This window comes from Jaculus jaculus, chromosome 3, assembly GCF_020740685.1.
Source record: "Jaculus jaculus isolate mJacJac1 chromosome 3, mJacJac1.mat.Y.cur, whole genome shotgun sequence".
NCBI lineage: Eukaryota > Metazoa > Chordata > Mammalia > Rodentia > Dipodidae > Jaculus > Jaculus jaculus.
In genome coordinates, this window is record NC_059104.1 from 21,548,079 (window position 1) to 21,571,842 (window position 23,764).

The window sequence follows — 23,764 nt, forward strand, 5'->3', positions numbered from 1 at the left end:
TTCCTGTCCTGTTGTGTACTGTTGTCTTAGTTTAGGTTTTCAATCCCTCAGTTAAGCAAGAGAATGTCAAGAGACAAAAAATTTGAAAATCACTCAAAAGTAACTTACCCAAATAAGTTTACTTCCTTTTACTAATCCTGCCATTATACTGCTTCACACTATTACACATCATCTTCTCAGAGAATGGCTGCAACTAAATATTTACTCAGAGAGTAATGGATATTGATATTGGATTATTTACTGTAAATCAGATAGCATTGGGTATATCAGTCCATTCAATTCTTCTTGTGAAGTTTTACTGCTCATAGCAAAGCCACCCTAATTTAGACTTAGTATTGATTGAAACTGCTTAAAAATATAAATACTTGTGTTGGGGATATGACCTAGGGGGGTCAAGTACTTACTATATAAGCACCTCTGATACCTCAGAGAGCTAGACATAGCAGTGTGTCTGTTAACAGTTTGGTGAGCATAATACATGAATTTAGCCAGAAAATCCCTTTGTTTGGCCTCTGTTCCTGCAGCTCAGTGGCGCTGGGCCCATAAGGTGCACAGATCCACACTCATCGGGGCCATAAGCAGCTAGGAGGTAGTCTGGCTGATTTCCTCCTTTCTGGTAGATCTTGGTCTCTCCTGCTTCTCCAATGTTAATAATAAAAATGTCAATGATAAAAACCTGTACATTTTGGAAGAAGAATGTATTTTTCTGTGATTTTGCAAAAATCCCTCCCAAGGTTATGCAGCCATCATATCCGGAAGTCCCTCATTTGTCTTAATAATGTGTTGTTGTCTATAGTAATTTCCTACTGAACAACCATTTTTGATTGCTTTTGTTTGTAATACTTTTACTGAGACTGGGTCTTACTATATATTCCAGACTAGCCTTAAGTACATGATTCTCTAGTAATAAGTATCCTAAATTCTAGGCTATTGCACATTAAATTACAGTTCTTTTTCTATGAAGCTTATGTACATAATGAACTATTCTGTTTTACATCTAATATCCTCATTTGTGAGTCCTGATTGCTTTACATTTCATTGAAAACAAAAGCAAAGCACACACACACACACACACACAGAGAGAGAGAGAGAGAGAGAGAGAGAGAGAGAGAGAGAGAGAGAGAGAGAAAATATCTAACCATGTGTTGATGAGTGTCACCTGTAGTTCTGATAGTGCCCACGCATCATGGCAAGGTTTTGTGTCTTTAATGTAATTTGAATTATGAGATATCTAATGATCACCATTGTGAATTGGACAATAACCATACTGAATGTCTCCTTGTTGGATATCTGCCATATTTTTGCATACCTATTTTGCATTTCTATGTTTAATGTGTATTGAATCCTCTAGTTCCTCTCTCCCTCTCAAGAAATCACCTTGTCATATCTCTCATATATAATAAGTCACTTATTTATTCCCTCAAGTTCACACTGAATTTGATTTTTAATCAAAAATAAATCATGTACTCTCATGAAAGACAGGATGCAGTTTATTTACTTAGGACTTATTACCTTCTGATTACTGTTTTAAATTAATTAATATAATTACATATTCTTTACTCAAACCTATACCCCCCCGACCTTGTAAATATCTGTAAAATGTACATTTACTTACTACTAGTCAGTTATTACACATCTAATTTATTACAAGTCACTGTATTTTTGTATCAGTAACTAAAATATGTGTGTGAGAGAGAGAAAAAAAAACTCATCACATTTCTGACAATTTATTTTTGATCACTCAGTTCCTATAAGTAAGCTGTTAGACTTGGAAGAGCTTCAACATATGGTCCTAAGTAGCTCTTCTTATTATGAAATCTGTCTTTCTTCTTTCCACCCAAGTATAATTGAATCTTCTCTTAAAATCAGCAGTTTGTTTGTCTGTAGGTGCATGAACTTTCTGCTTCCTCTACATCAGGCTTCCTATTATTCACCTGAATAATTCTTACCTTCTTTTCCATCTTGCCATTATATAATCTCTTAATGGTTAAGACCATTATCCCTTTGGAATCTACTGAATAAGAATCCCTATCTTTTCTAGGTATACATATTAAATATCCATATTTTCCATATTCAGATAACCTTAAGAAAATAGTGTCAAACATATAAAATAAAAATGTGTTAGACATATTATTTATCTTATATTTAAGAAGATTACTTAATAATTTTTATGGAGAATTTTAAAAATCCAGATTTTTCTACTTCTTGAATCTTAAAACAAGCATATATAAATGGAGGCAATAAAGGATTCTTACTTACATAGCATTGGATCAATTAGTTGAAACACCAATAAAAAATATGTTGACATAGGCAGGGTATAGTCATGCACTCCTTTAACCCCAGCACTCAGGAGGCAGAGGTAGGTAAATCACCATAAGTTCAAGGCCAGGCTGAGATTACAGAGTGAATTATGGGGCAGCCTGGGCTAGAGTGAGACCCTACCACAAAAAAAAAAAAAAAATTGGCATAATAGTTGATAAATATTTTGCATTGTTACCAGAGTTGTAAAATTTTTCTAATGTGAGGAAAGTTAGATTTAGATAATCTAGGGGAACATATTGTATTTTCCACAGAGAATGTTCACCCCAGAATTCCCAGGCAGATGGCATGAGGTATACAAGGAACCCATAATCTTATTTCACATGATTTTTTTTTGTCTAGAACTCGTCCCAATGTCAACTTTTAACTAGACCTAAACTTAAAAGTTTGATGGTCCCTTATTTTTTATGGCAGCCCATTAGTTTTCTTTTTTTTTTTAATTTAAATTTTTATTGACAACTTCCATATTTGCAAACAATATCCCTTGCTATTTTTCTCCTCTTTGATACTCCACTCTCCATCATATATCCTTGCCCCCTCTAGATTTGTCAAAGCAAAACACAGCTCTCACCTGAAATGGAATAAGAGCTACTTGATTTGGGAGCCAAATATGAGATCATGGCCTAGAAATACAAAATGCGGTTGTACCAAATTCCCTCTTCCAATTAACAATTTCACAAAGATTTTACAGTTACAGAATAAAAGAAGCTCATATACCAGTTCACTTTACAAGTTTGTTAGAGGAAACATCAGCTAGGTAGGTTAGAGCAAAGAGGGGGGCAAATTCTCTGCTGTAGCACTCACATGACAGCCTTAGCCTTTGACTTGGTGGAAGCTGGTGGTCTGATGGTCTTTCAGTACATTCTAAATAGGTTTCACCTGATCACCTAATAGTGACAAGGAGGTTAGATCAGACACAGGACTGGGGAAAAAAAAAAAAAGGCTTTTGAGGGAAAGGTAGCCCACAATAATTTGACTCTGAATCTATCCACAGTCACAGAAATTCTACCAGTCAATCTGCCTTGTTGGTTATTTGAATTATATGTAGCTACTTCTTGCAAATTTTGTTTCATAGAGTCAATGCAAGGTGTCCAATTTCTCCATTGCATAGCCCTTATATGTAAAAGCAACTTTGATAACACTGTGTTTTCATAAAGATGGTTATTTATGCAGTGTCCCAGGTAACCTGATGCTGCCGTATTTCAGGAGGGTCAATGGTACTAAGCCCCACAATACCCAATATTTAATTAAATTTGTGTCTGCCTGGAAGTATCCATAAGTATCTCTGTCATATACAGATCAAATTAAATTATAGTTTATTTACTATTCATAATATGACACTTTATTCATGACATATTCCCAGTGTTTATATTTCATTGATTCTGGAATTTCTAGTTGTTACACATTATTTTGTACTTTGGTAGGCTTTAATAGCCTATAACATTAGAAATTCTACTCAGCTGCTAATATGTAGCTTACTAATTTCCATGAGGATGTTTCTTTTAGGTCAATCCTAGTCCATTCCAATATATAAAACTTTTCCAACTAAATGAAACACCATTTTAACCTGTGTGCTATTAAAACAATTTTGTCTGTTACATTATTTTACTTTGGCACTTCACAAGCTCCACTTCAATTATTTGGAATAAAACTGTGCTTCTTTTTCTAGGAATTGCAATTTCAGAATATAGAAAATTTAAACATATCTTTGAATCTTTGTTTCTCCCACTAAGTAAACCATAAATTAATGAGTAAATAAGGACATGCATATATCAAGTCCTTTATGTTTTTAAAAGAAAGCTGGGTCTATTTCCCTTTCGTGGAAAGTAAAACAGGTAACTTTAACATGAAACGTGTCAGAAAATAAAACTTAAACCAAATATTTAGAGGTTTCAAAGCATTTTCAATCTCGAAATCCAATATTATGAAAGAAACATCTCTATGACATTTAGGGTTGTAATGGGTGCAAAACAAAGACCGATCATGTTTTGCTTATAATGGATATTGCAAATGTTTCAATCATTGTGGAATAGACAGCATCAAAGAAGATTGTATCTGGCAGTGCACTTGCTAAAAATCACAGTTATATAATTTGTTTTTGTTGTTCAACAAAGCAATGTCAAATTGCAGTGTAATGGCACAGCATGGAGACATCTCTAATGGCAAGTTTCACTAAGGGCTACAGAATCACAGATTTAAGCACTAGTAGATGACTTCAGGTCCTCTGGATCTCTTCTCTTAGTGGGAGCATGCAGAAAGATTGCACAGTATCAACAAATGTAACAGAAAAAAATATATACATTCAAGGCAGAACGTCAGGGTTCATTTGTGGTTTTGTATTTTAGTTCAACAAAAAATATAAATACTGATATCCCCTAGCAAATTGTTGTTTTCTCATAGCCCCACCACTGAAATGCACACAGGAAAGTTGAACAGATTGTTTTATGTAAACTTATTATTGACAGTTTTCATATGTATAGAAAATAAACTATGATAATTCCTTCCCTACAATTCCTCCCTCTCAAATCCACCCTCTATCAAATCCCTTCCCCTTTCTGATTAGTCTCACTTTGATATTGACAAATCATATTCTTGTGTCTTCTACTTAATTATCTTTACCACTGCACTCAGATCTCACTTCCCCCATAAATTTCGAGGAGTAACATAGGTTTTGTACATTTATTAAAGTGTTGGTGAGAGACATAATACCTATTATTTCAAAATACTCCAAAATTTTATAAAGTAGTTGTATAGTACATTAGTACTGTGGGGTATAAATGTTTTTAATTATTTTTGTGATCTTTTACCAATATTTAAAAAATATTCATTTATTTGAGAGAGATAGAGGTAGGAGGGGGGGAGAGAGAGAGAGAAAGAGAGAGAGATTGAGAAAGAGAGAGAATGGGTACATCAACTCCTCCATCCACTGCAAGTGAATTCCAGACACATGCACAACTTTATGCATCTGGCTTAACTGCCTCCTGATATATTGAACATTTGAACATGGGTCATTTGGCTTTGCAAGCAAGTGCTTTAACTGATAAGTCATGCCTCAGTCTTTAAAGCAAATTTTAGAAAACGATAAGCAGGTTCCTCTTTTGAAAGTTTTTTCATATTATTCAATAAATATGCAATTAGAATATATAGGAAAACAATGGACAGATTCTTTCAGTCATTGTTAACACAACTTTATTATTTTGAAACAATCTTGATCATATTTTATGTACATTCACAGAAAATTGTTTGTAGCAGTTAATTGTGTTTTAGATACAAATGTAAACCATATACATCTCATTTTGCAGCATGTAACTCCACTGATTTCTTCTCACTGTTGCTCCTATAATCTTAATTTTTATAGATGTAACTAACAAAGGTGGGGTATGTTACACAGACACACAGATAAATTTTACATTCTTCCTCTGGTTAATACTACTTTTGGCCACCGGGCTTTCTTTGCTAAAGATTTGCAAAAGAATTGTATGTTTGATTTTCATGCAAGGTTATTTTCTGAACTCTAAGAAAGGGTATATGATTTTTTTTTTTCTAGGAAGGGTCTCAGTCTAGCTCAGGCTGACCTGGATTCACTATGTAGTCTTAGGGTGGCCTTGAACTAACAGTGATCCTTCTATCTCTGCCTCTGTAGTGCTGCGGTTAAAGGCGTGCAGCACCATGCTCGGCAATTTTTTTTTTAAATATAGATAAATGTAGAAAATAAACAAAAAAATTAGAAAGCAAAAAATATTAGGTATTCAAACGGGTTGTTTTCTTTGTACCACTCACTAGTCTGATCATAATTCTTAACTGTTCTCATGTAAGTTCTTTAGAACCCAAAGTGAAGACATCATCACCTCTGTCAAAGAAAAGATGATTTAGAAGTAATCTTATGTTAGGCAGTATGACAGTGACCTCCTTTCAGCAACAGAGCAGAATCAAAACGGAGTGTAACTGTCAATAATTTCCTTTCTTTGTCTTGTGTGGCCTCTCCATGTCTTAGGTGGAGAAACCTGGGTATGTGGACTGTATGGAGCTAGCATGGACATGTAGTGAGCAGAGGCCTAATTCCCGAAAACACAGGACAACTTTTGAACAAACTCAGCTACCATACTGTGGGGTTGTCCACAGACAAGTGCTTTCCTTTTCCAACCTTTCTACATCTGTGGCTGCTTACACACACTCATAAAATGTGAGAAGTTCCTCCTCCTCCAATGTAAGAAGAAAGTGTTAGAGGTGTGAAAGGTATCCAAAGGACCCCTAAGAGTTTAGTTACAATTTTTAACTCATAAATAAGTACTTCCAAAAATAAGACCCACATACAAAATTTTTTCACACATTCTCCAACAAAGATAAATTATCTTATCATCTCACAAGCTAGGTTGTTTTAGACGCAAACTGCCACCATTTGGATTAATTTTATACAATTTTAATGCTTTTGTTTTTATTTTTGAAATACAAAAGTATAAATGCCCCTTATTTATGTGTATATTAAATATATTCAAGGTGGATATCTTCAAATACCAACCTTTCAATCCAGTGTTTCCCCAAACTATTCACTTAGCTTCTGTTTTTTTCTTTCACTGGAGAAATTCTCAGAATGGTCCTTTTACCTCCACTGGCTTTTCTTCTAGTCTCAACTTACTCGTTATTTTTCCTCCTACCCGTTTTCTGAAACTACAATTTTTGAGAGCTCAATTCACCAAAGACCCACTAATTAACAAATTCAATGGTCTCTTTGAAGTCCTTGTTCCACTATTCCTATCCACAGCAATCAAAATCACAGACCACTTGTTCCCCCTTGAAAAGCTCTTGTAATGGAAGAGGAAAATGAATGTCTCTTCCCCATTGAGCGATTGGGGAGAAGAATGGCCCTTGGCTAAGAATTTAATCAAGTACTTATGAGAAGTAATTTCACAGCTTCCACCTCGTCTTAGAGTGGCTAAGGTAGTAGGTTGTATGAGAAATATGGTCCAGCTTTAATGTATTGATTATTCCAGGGAGATCTTAAAAAGGAAGTCTGAAGGTGGGTGGGGACAGGATGCCCTTAGAAGTGCATAATGATCAGACCACACTAACTCTATGTAGCTTGTGAACTTGTCAGTGATGTGGCCCTGATGAATTTGTCTTAACTGTTCAGTGTTGCCATTATTTTCAAAGACTTCAGCATGAGTTTTAGTGCATATAAGAGAGAAACAAATAGCATCAAAGATGGAGACAGTGACTCAAAGGTTCAACAGATAATAATTGGGAAAAAATGGAGAAACTTCATTTTGAAACCCTTTCTGATTTGTGGGAACAACAAAAATGTACAAATTTAAACAAACAAACAAAAACAACAATATGAATACTCCTGGCTTTCAAGAAGGAATTCTTCATCAAATAATAAATTCCTCAATGTTCACATATGGCTTTGTTTTCCTTATTGTCTGTCTAAGACTAGAGTAGATCACATCACCTGAGTGAAACAAAGCTGTATATATTTTCTGCATGACACAATTGTATTAAATAGTGTAAAAGCAGTAAGAACACTTAAATATTTTCAATATGTATTGGAATGTTCTTGAGGACACCATGGGTTTATTATAACAGTAAGTAAATACTGAGATGGATCCTTTGATAAAAAAAAAAAAAATCCTTATGTCATCACAGTTGATGGAGGGAAAACAAAACAAACAAACAGAAAAAGAGAAAAAAGAAAGAAAAAAAAAGAGAAAGAAAAAGGAGAGGATCAGATTGTAAAGAAAAAGAGGTCACCTGAAAGAGAGGAGAGATGTAGGTGGGGAAGCAAAGAAAGTAATGGGAAGGGATTATGAGCAAAATTCATTATGCTTATGTATTGAAATTAACAAAAACATAGGTAATAAAAGTACAGAGAAAATGAAAAGATCCTCAGAGTTCAGAAGCATCTACCTCGTTCTCAGTAAAGCGCCCATCCACAACAGGCAGGGATATCAAGGGCCACTATCACTGCACAAAGAACAAAGCAAAGAGAATCTATGGGCATGGGGGTGGGGGGAATGTTGGAACAGGAGGGGGGACAGAGGTGAGCCTCAGATCTATGTTGTGATCATATAATACTATATCATTAATTCATTGTTTTGATGGAGACATTATTATGATGAACTTCACCAGAAAGCTAAAGGAATCCTTTAAAAGACCATGTGAAAAAGTAGTATTAAACTTAAAGAAGTTGTTGAAAAAGAGTCAGCTTTGCTAATCTGCACCATGGTCTACCAAGACAGATTTCACTATTTTCTCCTTAGCAGTCTTTGTGAGCTAAAAATACAATTCTATATCTGAGAGGAAAAAAAGAAAACAATACATGTTCCTGACTGTAGATATTCTTCCCCTCTCACAGACTAAGTCATTGTCTACAAAATTCAAATAGTGTTTAAATTGCCCCTGGTGGGGGGAGAAGGTTATCTATAGTTCCTTCAAAATTTATATCTAGAAGCAAATGTTTTACAAAATTAAATTTGTTCACTATCAAGTTAATAAAGCCTTAAATGAGTATATTAAATGAAATACCAGAAAGAAGAAATTCAATGCAAATAATGATTAAGAAAGTAATACAATGAAAATTCCCCAAGCAACTAGACAATTTCAGGATGATGAACATTGAAAGTAGATGAATTATGTAGTTGTTTCCTGTACATAGATAGCCCACACACTTCCAGTTTTCTTTCCCCGTGCCCTCCTATGCCCTGTGGGTGGCATCACTGCTGGTTTCTGATTAGGTTTAACAAATGTTAGTCCTCTCCAAGAGATTAAAGTGGACAAAAGGGTAGAAACATTTCTTTATTTCTTTATTTTTTTTTGCTATGAAGATGGTTATAGTCCAAAGAAAGGAACCCTACGGGGCAAACCAGCTTCTTTTCTCTACCAGTTCGTGTTCTCACTAAAACACTGTAATACTGAAAAACACTTCCCATCCTTTTTTCCTCAGTCCTACAAGAGGCACTGACTTCATAGCATTGCTCTGTCTGGGTGCCACTGGCTGCTTTTGGTTCCCTTGATCCTGTCTGACATAATCTTTACAAAAAGGATAAATCTTAATTTTATTCTGACCTTCTTACACTCCTTGTTTTTTTTTTAAATTTATATTTATTTATTTATTTATTTTTGGTTGTGCAAGCCTGATTTTATCCTCTTTTCTTTTCTTTTTTCTTTTTCTTTTTTTTTTTTAATTCTTCCAAACTTGTTGGTTTATTATGCCCTGGGTTAAGTATCTCTGGTTCACACTCAATCTATGGCTGTCAAGGATATTCTGTCCATTTTAGTCCTTTTCATCCTTTCTTTTACATCCTGTGCTCTTTAAAAGCAATGTTTGATGGAACTTATTTTGAGCTTATCTGGTGTGTTAATCTACCACCAGTTTAAACAGGGTAGAGATAGCTGATAATAGATCTAAAAATTCCCTCCCTGGCAATATCCTATTTTCCCTTGGGCAGTGGTGATGGATTGGGAAGAATTCTACATTTTCATGAAAAAGATCAGCACCTGTCCGAAGCTCAAACACTGATTATTTCACATCCTCAGAATCTATTAAACACCTATTCTTTTGTGGCATGAGCACCTACTGATCTTCAGAGCTGAGGAAAATAATTAATCATTTTAATTCAAAACATGCCTTAAGTGAATAATGCATATAAAAAAAAAACAAGGTTGTTTTAATCTGAATCAAGTCATTTCTAACCCTACAGTGCATTTGAATTTGCTTTTTTTTGTTTGTTTGTTTGTTTTCTGGCAATAAGCTTTACTTTCTTCTTACATCCTTTTATTTCAGGCAGGATTTTCACTGGGGGGAAAGTGACCAGCATGGATTTTGGTTGTGCTACTTGGCCTTTAGGTACAAAATTAAATTAAAGTTTCTTCATCTTATTTTAAGTTAAGGAAATTATGTTTTCTATTCCTCCAATTATGAAATTCCCAGGACTGTTTATTTTTATACTACTACATATGTGGGAAAGTTTATTTTTATACTACTATATATGTGGGAACATGACATATTATGTACAATTCTATTTCCCTTAGATAAAAGTTAACTGGATTAAATTTTTTGGAGCTATCTAGGAGACCAAGAGAATATTGAAATGCTCATTCATTTAAAATTTATAATTAGTATAGTTTAATGTTTAACCAAATTTTCATTATTTATGCTAAGGATTGCATCACACAGACATAGTCAATTAAGCTGTTCTTTGGGGAGACAGTAAAATATATTTAGAAAATAACAAATATAAATTATTCAATGTTCCCATGAGGCTTATTTTTAGCAAGGCAGTGCAACTTTTCAATTCTCATTAGCAGATTTCTAGGATAATATTTTATACTTTGAATATACATATGGTGCTTTTTCAGTATTTTCCTGTAAGTTTGAAAGAGATAGAAATAGAGTTTCAAAAACCATGGTTCATATAAAATTATATTGTCTTACTAAAACTGAAACTTTGATAAGCTGTTTCAAACATAATTAATAGTCTCTGTTTTATAGTTTATTACTGTTTGCTCAGATATCAATATGGAATTTTGCTCTGTGAGAGTGTTTAATCATTTCATAGGATTTAGTTTCTGCTTTTTTAAGATGGTAAATAAAGTTAATCATATTTGTATATAGTTGTTTGTATTTTTTTTCTTCTCTCATTGATAAAAGTTCATGATAGTGAAGCAGTTAAATAAACACATAGTTTCTGAGGAGAAGCACTGAGCTGCATAAGATCTAACATAATGTGCTTCACAGAAACCAGAAATTGGATTAATATTGCTTGCTCATGCTTGAAGCACAAAAATTTGCTCAAAGGCAGATGGATGGAGAATGGACGTCTAAAAATAAGAAATCCCAGTGGAAATGAGCATTTTCACAGTTCAGATTGGTTTCTTCTAGGATATAAGTCTTGGGCAATGGAAAGAAATCTTATAAGTAGGCATTTAAAAATCTTACAAATCATATATACATATAGTATAGAAAAATATAGTGACTGTATTTATAGCAAGTGAAAGAGAAGAAGGAGAACATTGTAGAAATATGAAAATAAAGAGCCAGTGAACAAAAAATTAGTGAATTGAAAACTATTCTTTATTTTTTTTAATTTTATTTTGTTTACTTTATTTATTTGAGAGCAACAGAGAGAGAGAAAGAGGGAGAGAGAGAGAGAGAGAGAGAGAGAGAGAGAGAGAGAGAGAGAGAGAGAGAGAGAATGGGCACACCAGGGCTTTCAGCCACTGCAAAGAAACTTCAGAGGTGTGCGTCCTCTTGTGCATCTGGCTAACTTGGGTCCTGGGGAATTGAGGCTCAAACCGGGGTCCTTAGGCTTCACAGGCAAGCACTTAACTGCTAAGCCATCTCTCTAGACCCGATTCTTCATTTTAACACTTCAGTTTTACCCATCTAACCTGTAACTTTATAGAGACTTCCACTAAGAACTGTTCAAAAATATGGCTACTATTATTGCAATGAAAAATGCAATCGTCCTTTGCATATTGTTTTATATAAAAGCAGAATATGTTTTTCATATGTTTTTTTTTCTCATTAACTTCTGAGAAGATCAGGGAACTAACATATCTCATTACAATACCTGCAAATGAATTAGAACAATAATGCTTAATGTTATAAACAATCACAACAGCTATTAACAGGTAGATAGGACATTAATATAAACATATTTAAAAATCATTCCATACATGCTTATATTATATTCTTAACCAGAAAGTTTGAAGTAAGTTAGTAGTAAGACTTAACACATATATCTTAATATAAGATTAAAAATAAAATTCTGGCATTTTGTTAAAAATATTCTAAATATTAACTGTGAAAATATAATGAAATGTTCCTAGTAAGAATTCACATGGCTGTGGAGGCAGCTCCGTGGGCTGAGTGCGTGCATTGCAAGCCTGACAACCAAGTTCAATACTGAGAATGAAAACAAAGCCAAACAAGATGCAAGAGTGCCTGTAATCACCATGTGCTTACAGTAAGAAGTGACATATAGGCAGAAGAATTTCCTAGAAGCTTGTAGGCCAATTGTCCTGCCAAACACAAGGGTGAAGAGTGAATCACCTTGCCTCATACAAGGTGGACGACTAAGACCAATATTTGAAGTTGTCCTCTGACATCTATGGGTACACCACTGCATGCATGTGGCTACATTCACACATACATACACACATACATACACACAGAGAGAAAGAGAAAGAGAGAGAGAGTGGGAGGGAGAAATATATACTGAAAAAGACTACAGATATATATATATCTCAGGATTGAACTTGGTTGTCAGATATATATATATTTTCACAAACTCTACTTGGTACTAGCTAATATTTGCTTGCAGTAGTGATTAGACTTTAAGTGAATTATTTTGTTTTCTTTTTGAGAAAAAATATAAAATTGCTGCAAATAATACTTTCTCTTTGTTCCCATACTAAATCTACCTCAAGTACAGTTGTTTAAATTTTCCATATAATTCAGTTTATAAGTTCCTTTCCAATATATATTGAAACACACGATCTATAGCAGACAGCTTGAGGTACTCTGAGATGAACTTCAAGACCAGGCACAGTTATTGAGGAAGGGATATTTAATGAAGCTTACACATCCAGGGGAGGTTCCATAATGGCAGAAGAAGTTGGCTTTCACTGGTCCAAATATATAGAGAGAAAACCACAAGACAAAAGCCACACCACACAGTGCACTTCAGGAAGTCCAGGTGGAACTATGTGCTTTGCATATCTTTAGACTGGACTTCCAAACCCAACCACCACGCTTTAAGATCGGCCCAATGACAGCTTCTTCAGCCGGGTGGCTGAAGATCCGAGCTACAAACTAGTAAGACAGTGAGCATACTGGGGGAGTCATCTCTTCACACTACAACATGCCCCAAAATAACGGTGAAACGTTTTATTCTTGGAGAAATTCTTCCACTAAATATAATGATGCTTCCATGTTAGATTTAAGTGGAGGAGATGATCAAGGTTTAAGCACTGACTTTTTTACTGCTTAAATTGAACTAAATAGAAATATATTTTGACTTCTCTGTCCAACAGTACAATAAATTATCTTTAGAAAGAATTCTCCCAATGATCATAGTATTCTTTTTTGAATCTCAAAGTGTAGGGTTTTGAGTTGAGCAAATGAGAGTCATCAGTTTTGGAGCCTGTGTTATTGGGGGCGGGCTTATGGGTGTTATAGTCAGCTCCCCCTTGCTAGTGTTTGGCACAGACTCTTATTGCTGTTGTCCGCCCTATGTTGGCAAGGGGGTGATGTCCACCCTCTGCTCATGCCATCATTTTCCCTGCCATCATGGAATTTCCCCCTTCGAGCCTGTAAGCCAAAATAAACCTCTTTTTTTCCCCCACAAGCTTTTGCTCTTGGTTGGGTGATTTCTACCAGCAATGAGAACCTGACTGCAAAAGGGGGCCAGAGGCCGAATGTGGTGGTTTGACTCAGGTGTCCCCGATAAACTTAGGTGTTCTGAATGCTAGGATCCCAGCTAATGAAGATTTGGGAAATTGCACCTCCTAGAAGTAGTGTTGGAGTGGGCTTATGGGTGTTATAACCAGTGTCACCTTGCCAGTGTTTGGCACACTCTCCTGTTGCTATTGTCCACATTATGTTGGCCAAAGGGAGATATACACCTTCTGCTCATGCCATTTCTCCCTGCCATCTTGGAGCTTCCCTTTGAGTCTGTAAACCAAAATAAACCCCTTTTTCTCAAAAGCTGCTCTTAGTAATGTGATTTCTGCCAGCAATGTGAAATTGACAATAACAATGGCCCTCCAATGTTCCCATACACTCTATTCATAAAGAGAAAATGATGATCCCAAAAGGATCTACTCAGGCTATAAGTATATTTTGAAAGAAACTTTTTTTTTTCTAAATATTTTATTTTTATTTGTTTATTTGAGAGAGACAATGAGTGAGAATGAGTGTGCCAGCCACTGGAGATGAACTCCATACATATGTACCACCTCGTGCATCTTGCTTCCGTGGGTCCTGGGGTATTTATCCTGTCTCCTTAGGCTTCTCAGGCAAATATCTCAACTGCTAATCCATGTCCCCAGCCCTGGAAGAAAGGACTTAAAGTTAAAAGAGTAAATAATTTTAAAATTAGAAAATAAAAAAAAGGTAAAGAAAATTAATATTGGTGAAGAATCCACATGTATGGGCTACAAGGTAATTAAGAAATCAAGCTGGAGAGAAGCTGAGATTAAAACCTCCTCCCTATAGACCAGCTGACACAAAGGTGGAAAAGGCTATGCTACATGAAGTCCTATGGGAGAGAGAAGTCTTCACTGTAGATAAATAATAGTGGACATTACAAGCCTTAAGTTTGGCCAGCCAAGCCAAAGAGCCAAGAGGTACAATAGTGGCATGTCTGTTATAGGGGAAACCAACTGCTCTCTAACTGGATTCCACTGAGGGCATCCATGCCTGATAATGAAAACCTATGTTGGGGGATGTCATAAGCCCTAGGGGTATAAGGCTTGCTGGTGTCTGGCTAAATGCACATATTATGTTCACCAAACTGCCAGGTAAACTCTTTTCTTAATGTTCATATCCATATATGAATGCTGCTCTCTGTTTTGGTTAGAGATGCTTCTCTTTTCAGATGTCAGTGACCTCTGGGATGACCTTCAAGGCACTTTTGTGCTGAAAATAAGTGGCAGAGGTGTGCTCAACATTGAAACATCTCTATTACACCTTCCAAGGCTCAGGTTCCATTGCAGAAGAGGTGGCAGAAAGAATATAAGAGCCAAAGGAAGTGTAGGGCTGCTTAAAATGCAGTCTTCCAGACCCAAAATGGCCTGGATATCCATGACCTTGCAATTCCTGGTACTGTCTATATAGGACCCCAATTATAGGATATTATGGTGGCATCAAAATAACCACAGACTGATTGAGGAGGGGGATATGATGGAAAGGAGATTTTTGAAAGGGAAAGAGGGGAACAGAAGGGAATTGTCATAGTTTATCGTCTATAATTATGAAAGTTGTCAAAAAAATTTCAAACCTCAAAAAAAAAAAAGAAAATTGAGATTGCATGGTTGTTTAATATATAGTAAGATGAAGAAGGTTCACTCTAGAAATTGGTAATGACATTGGCCTGACTTTACAAAAGAGAGTACAGTGGGGGAAATTTTGTGAAATAGCAGTCTCTTGACATATACCCATCTAACTGAGAGTTCAGAAACAAGTAGACCCATACATACCACAGATAATTATTTTTCTGTTTATGAATTACAACTTGTGTTACAATAAATATTTATGGATTCGCTTACACATTTCAGGAAACAGTGCTCTCATATTTGGTATACAAATAGATAAAGCTTTAAATTATTTTTATGTGTGAGTGCAAGTATGTATGCATGTGGTGACCAGAAGTGAATACCAGATATCTTCCTTATTTGCATACTAACTTACTTTTTTTTTTTTACATTTTTTGTTTATTTTAATTTTTATTTATTTGAGAGGGACAGACAGAGAGAGAAAGAGGCAGAGGGAGAGAGAGAGAGAACGGGTGTGCCAGGGCCTCCATCTGCTGCAAACAAACTCCAGACATGTGCGCCCCCTTGTGCATCTGGCTAATGTGGGTCCTGGGGAATGGAGCTTCGAGCTGGGATCCTTTGGCTTCACAGGCAAGCGCTTAACCGCTAAGCCATTTCTCCAGCCCACTTTTTTTTTTTTTTTTTTTTTTGAGAAAAGTTCATTTCTTACATTGAAAGCTCACTGGTTCAGCTAGACTAGCTAAACAGTAATCCATAGAAATGCTTCTCTTTGCTTGTCTCAGCTCTGTTGACTCGCTGCATCAGTGGATGTCTGTGATTCAATCCCGGGTCCTCATGCTTCGGTAGCTGAGCAATCCCCATTGTCCTCCCTTGGCTGCTTGTCAATAGTGTTAATATCCTTGTCTTTATTGGCCACAGCCTTACATCCACATCTTTCCTGGGGAAACTATAATTTAATTAACAAAAGATTGTATTTATTTATTTGGGAAGACAGAGAAAGAGAAAAAGAGAGAGTAAGAGATAGATAGGTAGAGAGAGAAAGAGGCTGAATATGGGGACATCAGGCTCTCCTGACAATGCAAATAAATTCCAGACACATGCAGCACTTTGAGCATCTGCCTTTACATGGGTATTGGGGAATTAAACCTGAGCTGTCAGTCTTGCAAGCAAGCACCTTTAACTGCTGAGCCATCTCCCTGGAGCTCTCCATCTACTTTTTCTTTCTTTTTTTTTTTTTTTTTTTTACAAGGTTCTCATTACAAATTTGGCTAAAAGCAGCCAGCAATATCAAGGATTGAAATTTCTACTACAAAAAAAAAAAAAGTTTATTAGATTACCAGAAAGTTTCAGGGCATGGAAAAAGAAAAAAAAAAAAAAAAGACAAGTTCTTTTCTAGAGTGTAATAGAAATAGCTCTAGTCTCATTCCTCATTTCATCTGCAACCTCCTGCATTTGTACTTAACCAGTTATTTATATTGCTAGGAGCATTCTGTTCTTCTGCTGAGCTCCACCAGAATTATGTACAGATCTCCATTCACAGAATTCTAGTTTTCTCAAGCTTGCCTCTGTAAACTTGACAGGGGGCAGCTGTAGAATATCTACTCTATGTTAATATAAAATGCTCCAGTAAATCTCCTTTCCATATATTCTATTGGAATTGTTCTTTTAGAGAACCCTGACCATTTTGCTCATCAAAAGAATACTCCATTTTGGTTTCATGTTCTTCAACCTTCCACCCATATTCTCAGGCCCAAACTCAGGTAAAAATGATCACTAATTTTCTGTGTCTGAATTTCTTTAGACTAGCATTTCCCATGTATAACTATTTAAGATGTGATGTAAACTCCATGCACAACTAAGCATGTGTTTTCAGGATCATTTATATTGTAGGATGTACCAGTACTTTGTTGTTGTGGTTAAATTATACATATACATATACATATACATGTAATGTTATTTATATATATAATGTATTTACAAATGATGTTTTCTTATATCTATTACACATTTCAGAATTGACTGCTTCCCTTTATATACATACATTAGTCTGTGAATGCTCCAATATGTACATGTCTTCAACAATACTTGTTGTAATCTGTCTCTGATATTAATCATCCTCTCACAGATTATTATATACCAGTTAGCCATAAATAATAGTTTGTTTTGGAGGCTTCAATTATCTCTTATATTTTTGGTTCTTATTGCTCAAAATGTTTGTGGATTTTGTATGTTCTGTACTTTTATAAGAAAAAAAAAACTAGGATGTTTTCCTCATTATGTGAACATTTCCATTGGTGTTTTGATAGGAATTGCTTCGTTTCATAAATTTAAAGATAAGTTACAAATAAAGCCTCATTTGAGGAATGAAAGTTCAAAACTATCTAAAAATATTTTTATAACAGAATAGTACAGGAATTAACATTCTTAGAGAGAAGAGGAAGGAGAAAGGGGTAGTAAATCAAAAGAGAATTCAAGCAAAAAATATATAAATAAATAATTTACACAGAGTGGTGTATGCCTGTAATACTGACACTTAAGATATTTGATAAACAAAGAGACCTTATAATTAAGAGAGAAATAAGTGGAAAAAATGTCCTAAAAACTAGAAATATAGAAAATTTCCCTTTGTAAGTCATCCTTTTAAAGTTTTTTTTTGTTTATTTTTATTTATTTATTTGAAAGACAGAGAAAGAGGCGGGGGGGGGGGGGAGAATGGGTATGCCAGGGCCTTCAGCCATTGCAAATGTAACTCCAGATGTGTGTGCTCCCTTGTGCATCTGGCTAAAGTGGGTCCTTGGAAATAGAGCCTTGAACTAGGGTTCACAGGAAAGCACTTAACCACTAAGAAATCACTCTGGCCCAAGACATCTTGATTGAAGTTTACACTCTGAAAATTTAACCTGTACATATCTAATAAAAAGAGCTCAGGTACCCTCAGGGTGTATAAGTAGCATTGCTGGAAAGCATTGTGGCCTGATTTAAACAAAATCCTTCAGACTTTCAAGGACTGCTTTCCTGATTAGCCAGTTATCAACTTCCTTGCCTTCTGATAGACAAGATTTCTCCATACCTGAAATAACCATTGGCTAGGAACAGGGGGACCAAGTAACAAACTGAATTTAAATGCAGACAAAGAATTGCTTTTAATTACCTCCTGAACAGCCTAGAACAAAGTCTTGGCAACAACTAGACATGTCTCTAGGGTGTATGGAAGCATACTTTTCTTCCCTTGGCTGGCGATGGTCCAAACATCAGCAACTGTCAGCTCTGGAGAATGATGCCAAAGGGACACTGTTCAGCAGGGCTGCAGCATTCGAGACTTTCTTTTACAAGGCCAAAAAGTCTTTCAGTGTCCTCCTGGAGTGTCTGTTGCCTGACAGTTTGTGCTATTGCTATCTTTTCTTTGGAAAACTTTTGGAATTTTAATAAATTTATTACTGATTATTTTTGCTCTCTTTCCCCTTCTCAGTAGTAATAGGGGAACCCAACTAAGATGAATATATATAGTCAATGATGGTTAAACAGGAAAGAATGTTTCTACAGAAATTTCTCAGGCTATAATTTTTAAACAGATAAACATATTATGGATCTTGAAACTACAACTAGTTTGAATGAACAAAATTTCTCAACACCACAAATGGATTTCATCTAATGAGACATGTTCCTTGCAATGCTATGTCACATGCCTTATCAATTGTTCCCAAGAAACATTACTTACAAGAAAATTCTTGTTGTCAAGATGATTACAGGCTTTAATGGGCACATTTCCAGAACCTACTGATGACTTACTAGAAAAGGAGCTTGAAATGCTAGGGAGCAAAAGTAAATATCTTTCAAATAATTGGGTTGGCTCCACACAAGGGAGTAAAACAGAATATGTAACTTTCAGAATTAACAATAGAGTTTGGTGGGATCCTAAAGGAAAGATATCAATGCAAAACACTGGTTGGATAGATTAACATTTACCATATACAAGATCATACATTAATGGAGTAAGGATGGTCTGGACAGATGGGAAAAGAGTTAAATATTAAAATCTTCCTTTTATAGAGAGATTTACAAGGTTAGGACCAAGCTGTAAAATGGAGCAACAAAGAAGGGCCATAGAGATACAAGTAAGTACTGGATTAGAAATAGAGAAATGACTGTTATTCAGGCTGCAAGATAATATTATGTAGAGAGTGGCTAACACAGCCCTTTCTGAGGTCAAAAATGTTATCACTTTATAACCACAAGAGCTGCCTGCCAGGGCTCTTGGCTAGATTCCATGAGCCTGGGTAAGGTATTAACCTGCTTGTAGTCTTTGACTTTCTTGTTTAAGATGTTATCAGAATGTCTATTGGGAAAGAGGCTCATGAGTTAAACAAAAGCAGGGGAAACCAAGGGGAAGGAAGACTGTTGTGCAAGATTTCTTAGAGAATAGAAACCACATGAGTAAGTTACTATGTCTTGCTTGCAAAAAAATAAAATAATGTATTATAAAAATATAAATAAAGAAGCAGGTATTTGCTCTGTGTCCAGTATGCTTCACCTGAACTCCTGGTCCAAATCATTTTCAAACAATGTTAACTCCACACATGCACTTCAAGCTTTACAACCATTGTGAGGCTGGACCTCAGCACTTGACTCCCTTCATGTAAAGTTATTTGTGGCCTCTGGAATCTGGCGGAAAGAACTGATCCCATTATTTATTGATGTGTTATCTTCTTAACATTATTATAAAGATCATAAATTACTTTGTATAAATTAATGGGATCATAAGTTAGATGTTTATTCTTCATTTATATGTTCATGAACTTGAGCATGAATAAAAGTAGCATTTTCAGATGTCATACTTCTCTTAAGTAAAAATAAACATGGTGCCAAGAAAACTTGTTTCTCAAAGACGTATGTCTCACTATGTGCACATTCTTACCAGTTCTATGTGTGTTAGTACACACAACTTATAACAGAAAAGTTTGAACAGAATTCTCAATTCTACTCTAAAAATAGGGTATGATCAGGTTTCTTTCATGGAAGCAGCTATGTTAATGGCAGTTTTACATTAAAAAATGTAACTCTAGTGATCAGAAAAGCCAGGAAAATTTGATGGTATTCATTAGGTTTTGATGAAATGGATCAGTTCCTTTTAACCATTGGATAGTAAGGATAAAACACTAACTTGATGTGTATTCAATTTAAATTGTTATGTATTTTTTAATTGCAAGTAAATAAACAGATTTTGTATATTTGAGGGTTTTTTTTTTTTTTTCCAGCAGCCTCCATCTTTATTGTTTTACTGTGGAGCTTTCCCAAACCAAAAAGAATGTTGGCAAAAGCAGCCTTCTGCACAAACACTTTTTTTAAATGAATAATGAATGGTAGCCTAAAGCTTAATATTTTTATAAAATGTTGTAATATTGTTTTGTGGATAATTGAAATAAAAATCTCATTGAATGCAAAAGAAAGTAACTCTAGAGTATTGGATATACTAATGGAGGATATTGGACATACTAATGTAAATGTTAGCTACAGACCTTTTAGCAGCATCAGTGAACATGGGGATGAAGCCCTCCAATTATCAACAGTGTATCAAGTCAAGGGCTGCAGAAGAATGGGATCACACTGCTCCTTATAGACATCATAGAATGATCTGACTCCTTTTGTCTTGCTCAAAGAGATCTGCTTTCCACAAACAACCTGGGCATTCCTGAAAGCGAGGTATTCATTCCTAGGATTTCATCCTATTTTCGACCATTCGGCTGCTTCTGTTGCTCACCTAAACTGGAAGGTAGGCACCACCACAATAAGGTTATAAATACTTTTGCCATGGGGAGGGCAAGCTCTCTGGGCTGTCTGCCACTATTAAACCTCCAGTTTATGAAGAGTTTCCCCTGAACAATGCTGGGCTTGGCTGATACAAGGGGAGAACCCTCTGACCCCTAACTCCTACATGGCCTCTACACCCCTTCCTACCCTCTATATGGGAGGAACATTGTACTTTTTTTCTTTCCTCCCTCTCTCTCTCTCTCTCTCTCTCTCTCTCTTTTATTAGTTATGGACATAGCATGTAAGCAGCACATGTTGGCACCATGCTTTCCCTCATCCCTGCTTTCTCTTCAAAGGAACCCTGTTGTTGGGGATGCCTGGATCCCCATGGGGATTATGGGTCATGCATTGTGGGGACATCCATCAGTTATGTTTCTGTGCATAATATCCCAACTTGTAGCTTGCCTCTTCCATGAAATTCCCTGAGCCATGTTAGGTTTGTTTTAAGTCTATTTCCATGATGGCCTCTTAGGAGCCACTGGATCTCTGGTTCTTAGGTGTTGAGAGTCCACAGTGTCTATCTGTTTCAACCTTGAAAGCAGCACACTTGCTCATTTCCCCAATTCCTCTATGGTTTCAGCTGGGGCCCTGGTGAAGTGTGATGAGTAGTTTTTCTTCTCAGGTCTCTCTTCTATCTGACAAAGAGAAGCAGATTCTCTAACAGGGAGTGAAGTCAGCACCAGTTAAATGGGATAACCATTATTAATTTAGTGGGTGTAGATCTTCTTGTAGCCCAAGATTAGTGGGAACTTGATAATGGAAAGCAAAATCATTATCTGGATATGATTCTGGCTTGTTTTTCAGTTCCAGATAAGGGATTTTTTTTCAACTCAGTGGATCTGTTAGCTGATCCAAGAGCAGTTGGTTACCAACCATGGCTGTTCACCACTATTGCATTTGTGTGAGCATCATGTCAGGTTGCTTGCTTCTGAGTAGCTTAGACCTCAATTTTCTTATGCAGATTTTAACCCTCTCTTTTGCATTTCTTCCAGGAACCACCATGTGGACTCTCAGGCCACATGGGTATATTCATTTTCCTTCCCTTGGTCTGTACTTCCCTTAATAAATACAATAATTTAGTAATTATCCATCTTAATTTGGTCTGCCCAATTTTTTGGCTAAATGCAACCATGATCCCTGGGTTTGGGGTTAAAAGAACTTCTAGAACCCCCAACATCCTGTTTCAATACTCCTGCCCCTTCCTGAAAGAGAAGTGTCATCCTGAACTTCATGTAGGGCCATTGATTAATGACTATACTAGGTCCCAAGACCCCTACACCCTTTTAAGACTGCTGCATAGAAGGTGGCTTTCTGGTATACAAGAGTTTACACTACTATCCACAACTGTGTGGCTTAAAACAAACTGGTTTGCCAACTACTTCAACAGGACAAAGTCCCTCTGGAAAAGCTGTTTGTTCCAAAGATTTTAAAAAACAGTATAAAACAAGCCCAGAATGATAGATCACAGTGAAGTCCCTATGGCCATTGTCAACTCTGTTTCCTTGCAGCTGTTCCACTCTTTCCTGGGTCACAGGTCTGCTTATGTTGTATCTTTTACTCTCTGAGCCTCACCCAAACTCTCTGGATGGAGATAACAAACAGCAGAAAGCTGAGGGGAGTTGAAAATGCAATTTCTGTGATTTCTCTTAGTTTTATGGTTTAATTTTAATGTTACATTTTTGCTTGTGGTATTAAACCTAGGGTGACTCATATGATAAGGACATTCTTGTACTGAGCAAAGCCCTCTAGCTCATTTCTGTCACTCGTTTAACACAGAAAGACCATATTATACTTGGGTTCACATGCAAAAAAAGAAAAGATAAAACTTTTAAAAATCACTTCATGTCAGAATCTAATACTCTGATGGATATTTAAGATAGATATTAAAAATTCTGTTACTAACATTAGAATAAATATATCCTAGTTAGGTTTGGCAGCATACAAGAGGGTCAGTAATGCCTTCCTTCCCATATTTCCACAGAAGTGTGTGTCGACCATAATGAGCAGTCTAATGATACCTTTTTCCACAGGAGAGATTATTATCTAAACTTACCTGAACTACTACAGGAGGTCTGTGATTAATAATTCTGATAAGCTTTTCTTGCATGTTTGTGTGAAATATCTAATCAACCATGTAACAAACATCATTATTTAGACTTTTAAAAAAATACAAAAGTATAGTTGAAGTGTAAGGCATTTGTTCTGTCTCAGCACAAAATCCTTAAAGGTAAATATTAACATACTAAGGATTGAAAATTACGTATCTTAAAGAATTTGAAGTTCAACATGGTTGTTTCTAATTTGATATTTTTAAAAAAGCTACAATAGTTTCCTAAATATTAGTCATAAGAAACCTAGATGAACATGCATGGTATTAATTGAATAATTATTATTGTAATAAATTGTGCTACATGCAAAGTCTACATGGAAGAAGCTTTCTTGGAAAATTGGGTAGCTTCTAGGATTGCGAAGCAATTTTACATTGAACTGTTTTGACAGGATGTTACCTAGGTCAATCACTTTCAACCAGGAGAAGTCAGAGAGAGTCACAGGGTTGTTTAACAATTTGATGAAAACTCCATCCTATTGTCTTTGATATGCACCTCTCTCTCTCTTGAGGAGCCACTGCAACTCCAATTCT

General features: G+C 35.8%; 1 pseudogene; it reads left to right on the forward strand.

Annotated features, from left to right (window-relative positions):
• LOC123459328 overlaps window positions 1-23,764 on the forward strand; it is a 103,456-nt pseudogene that overhangs the window by 12,934 nt on the left and 66,758 nt on the right.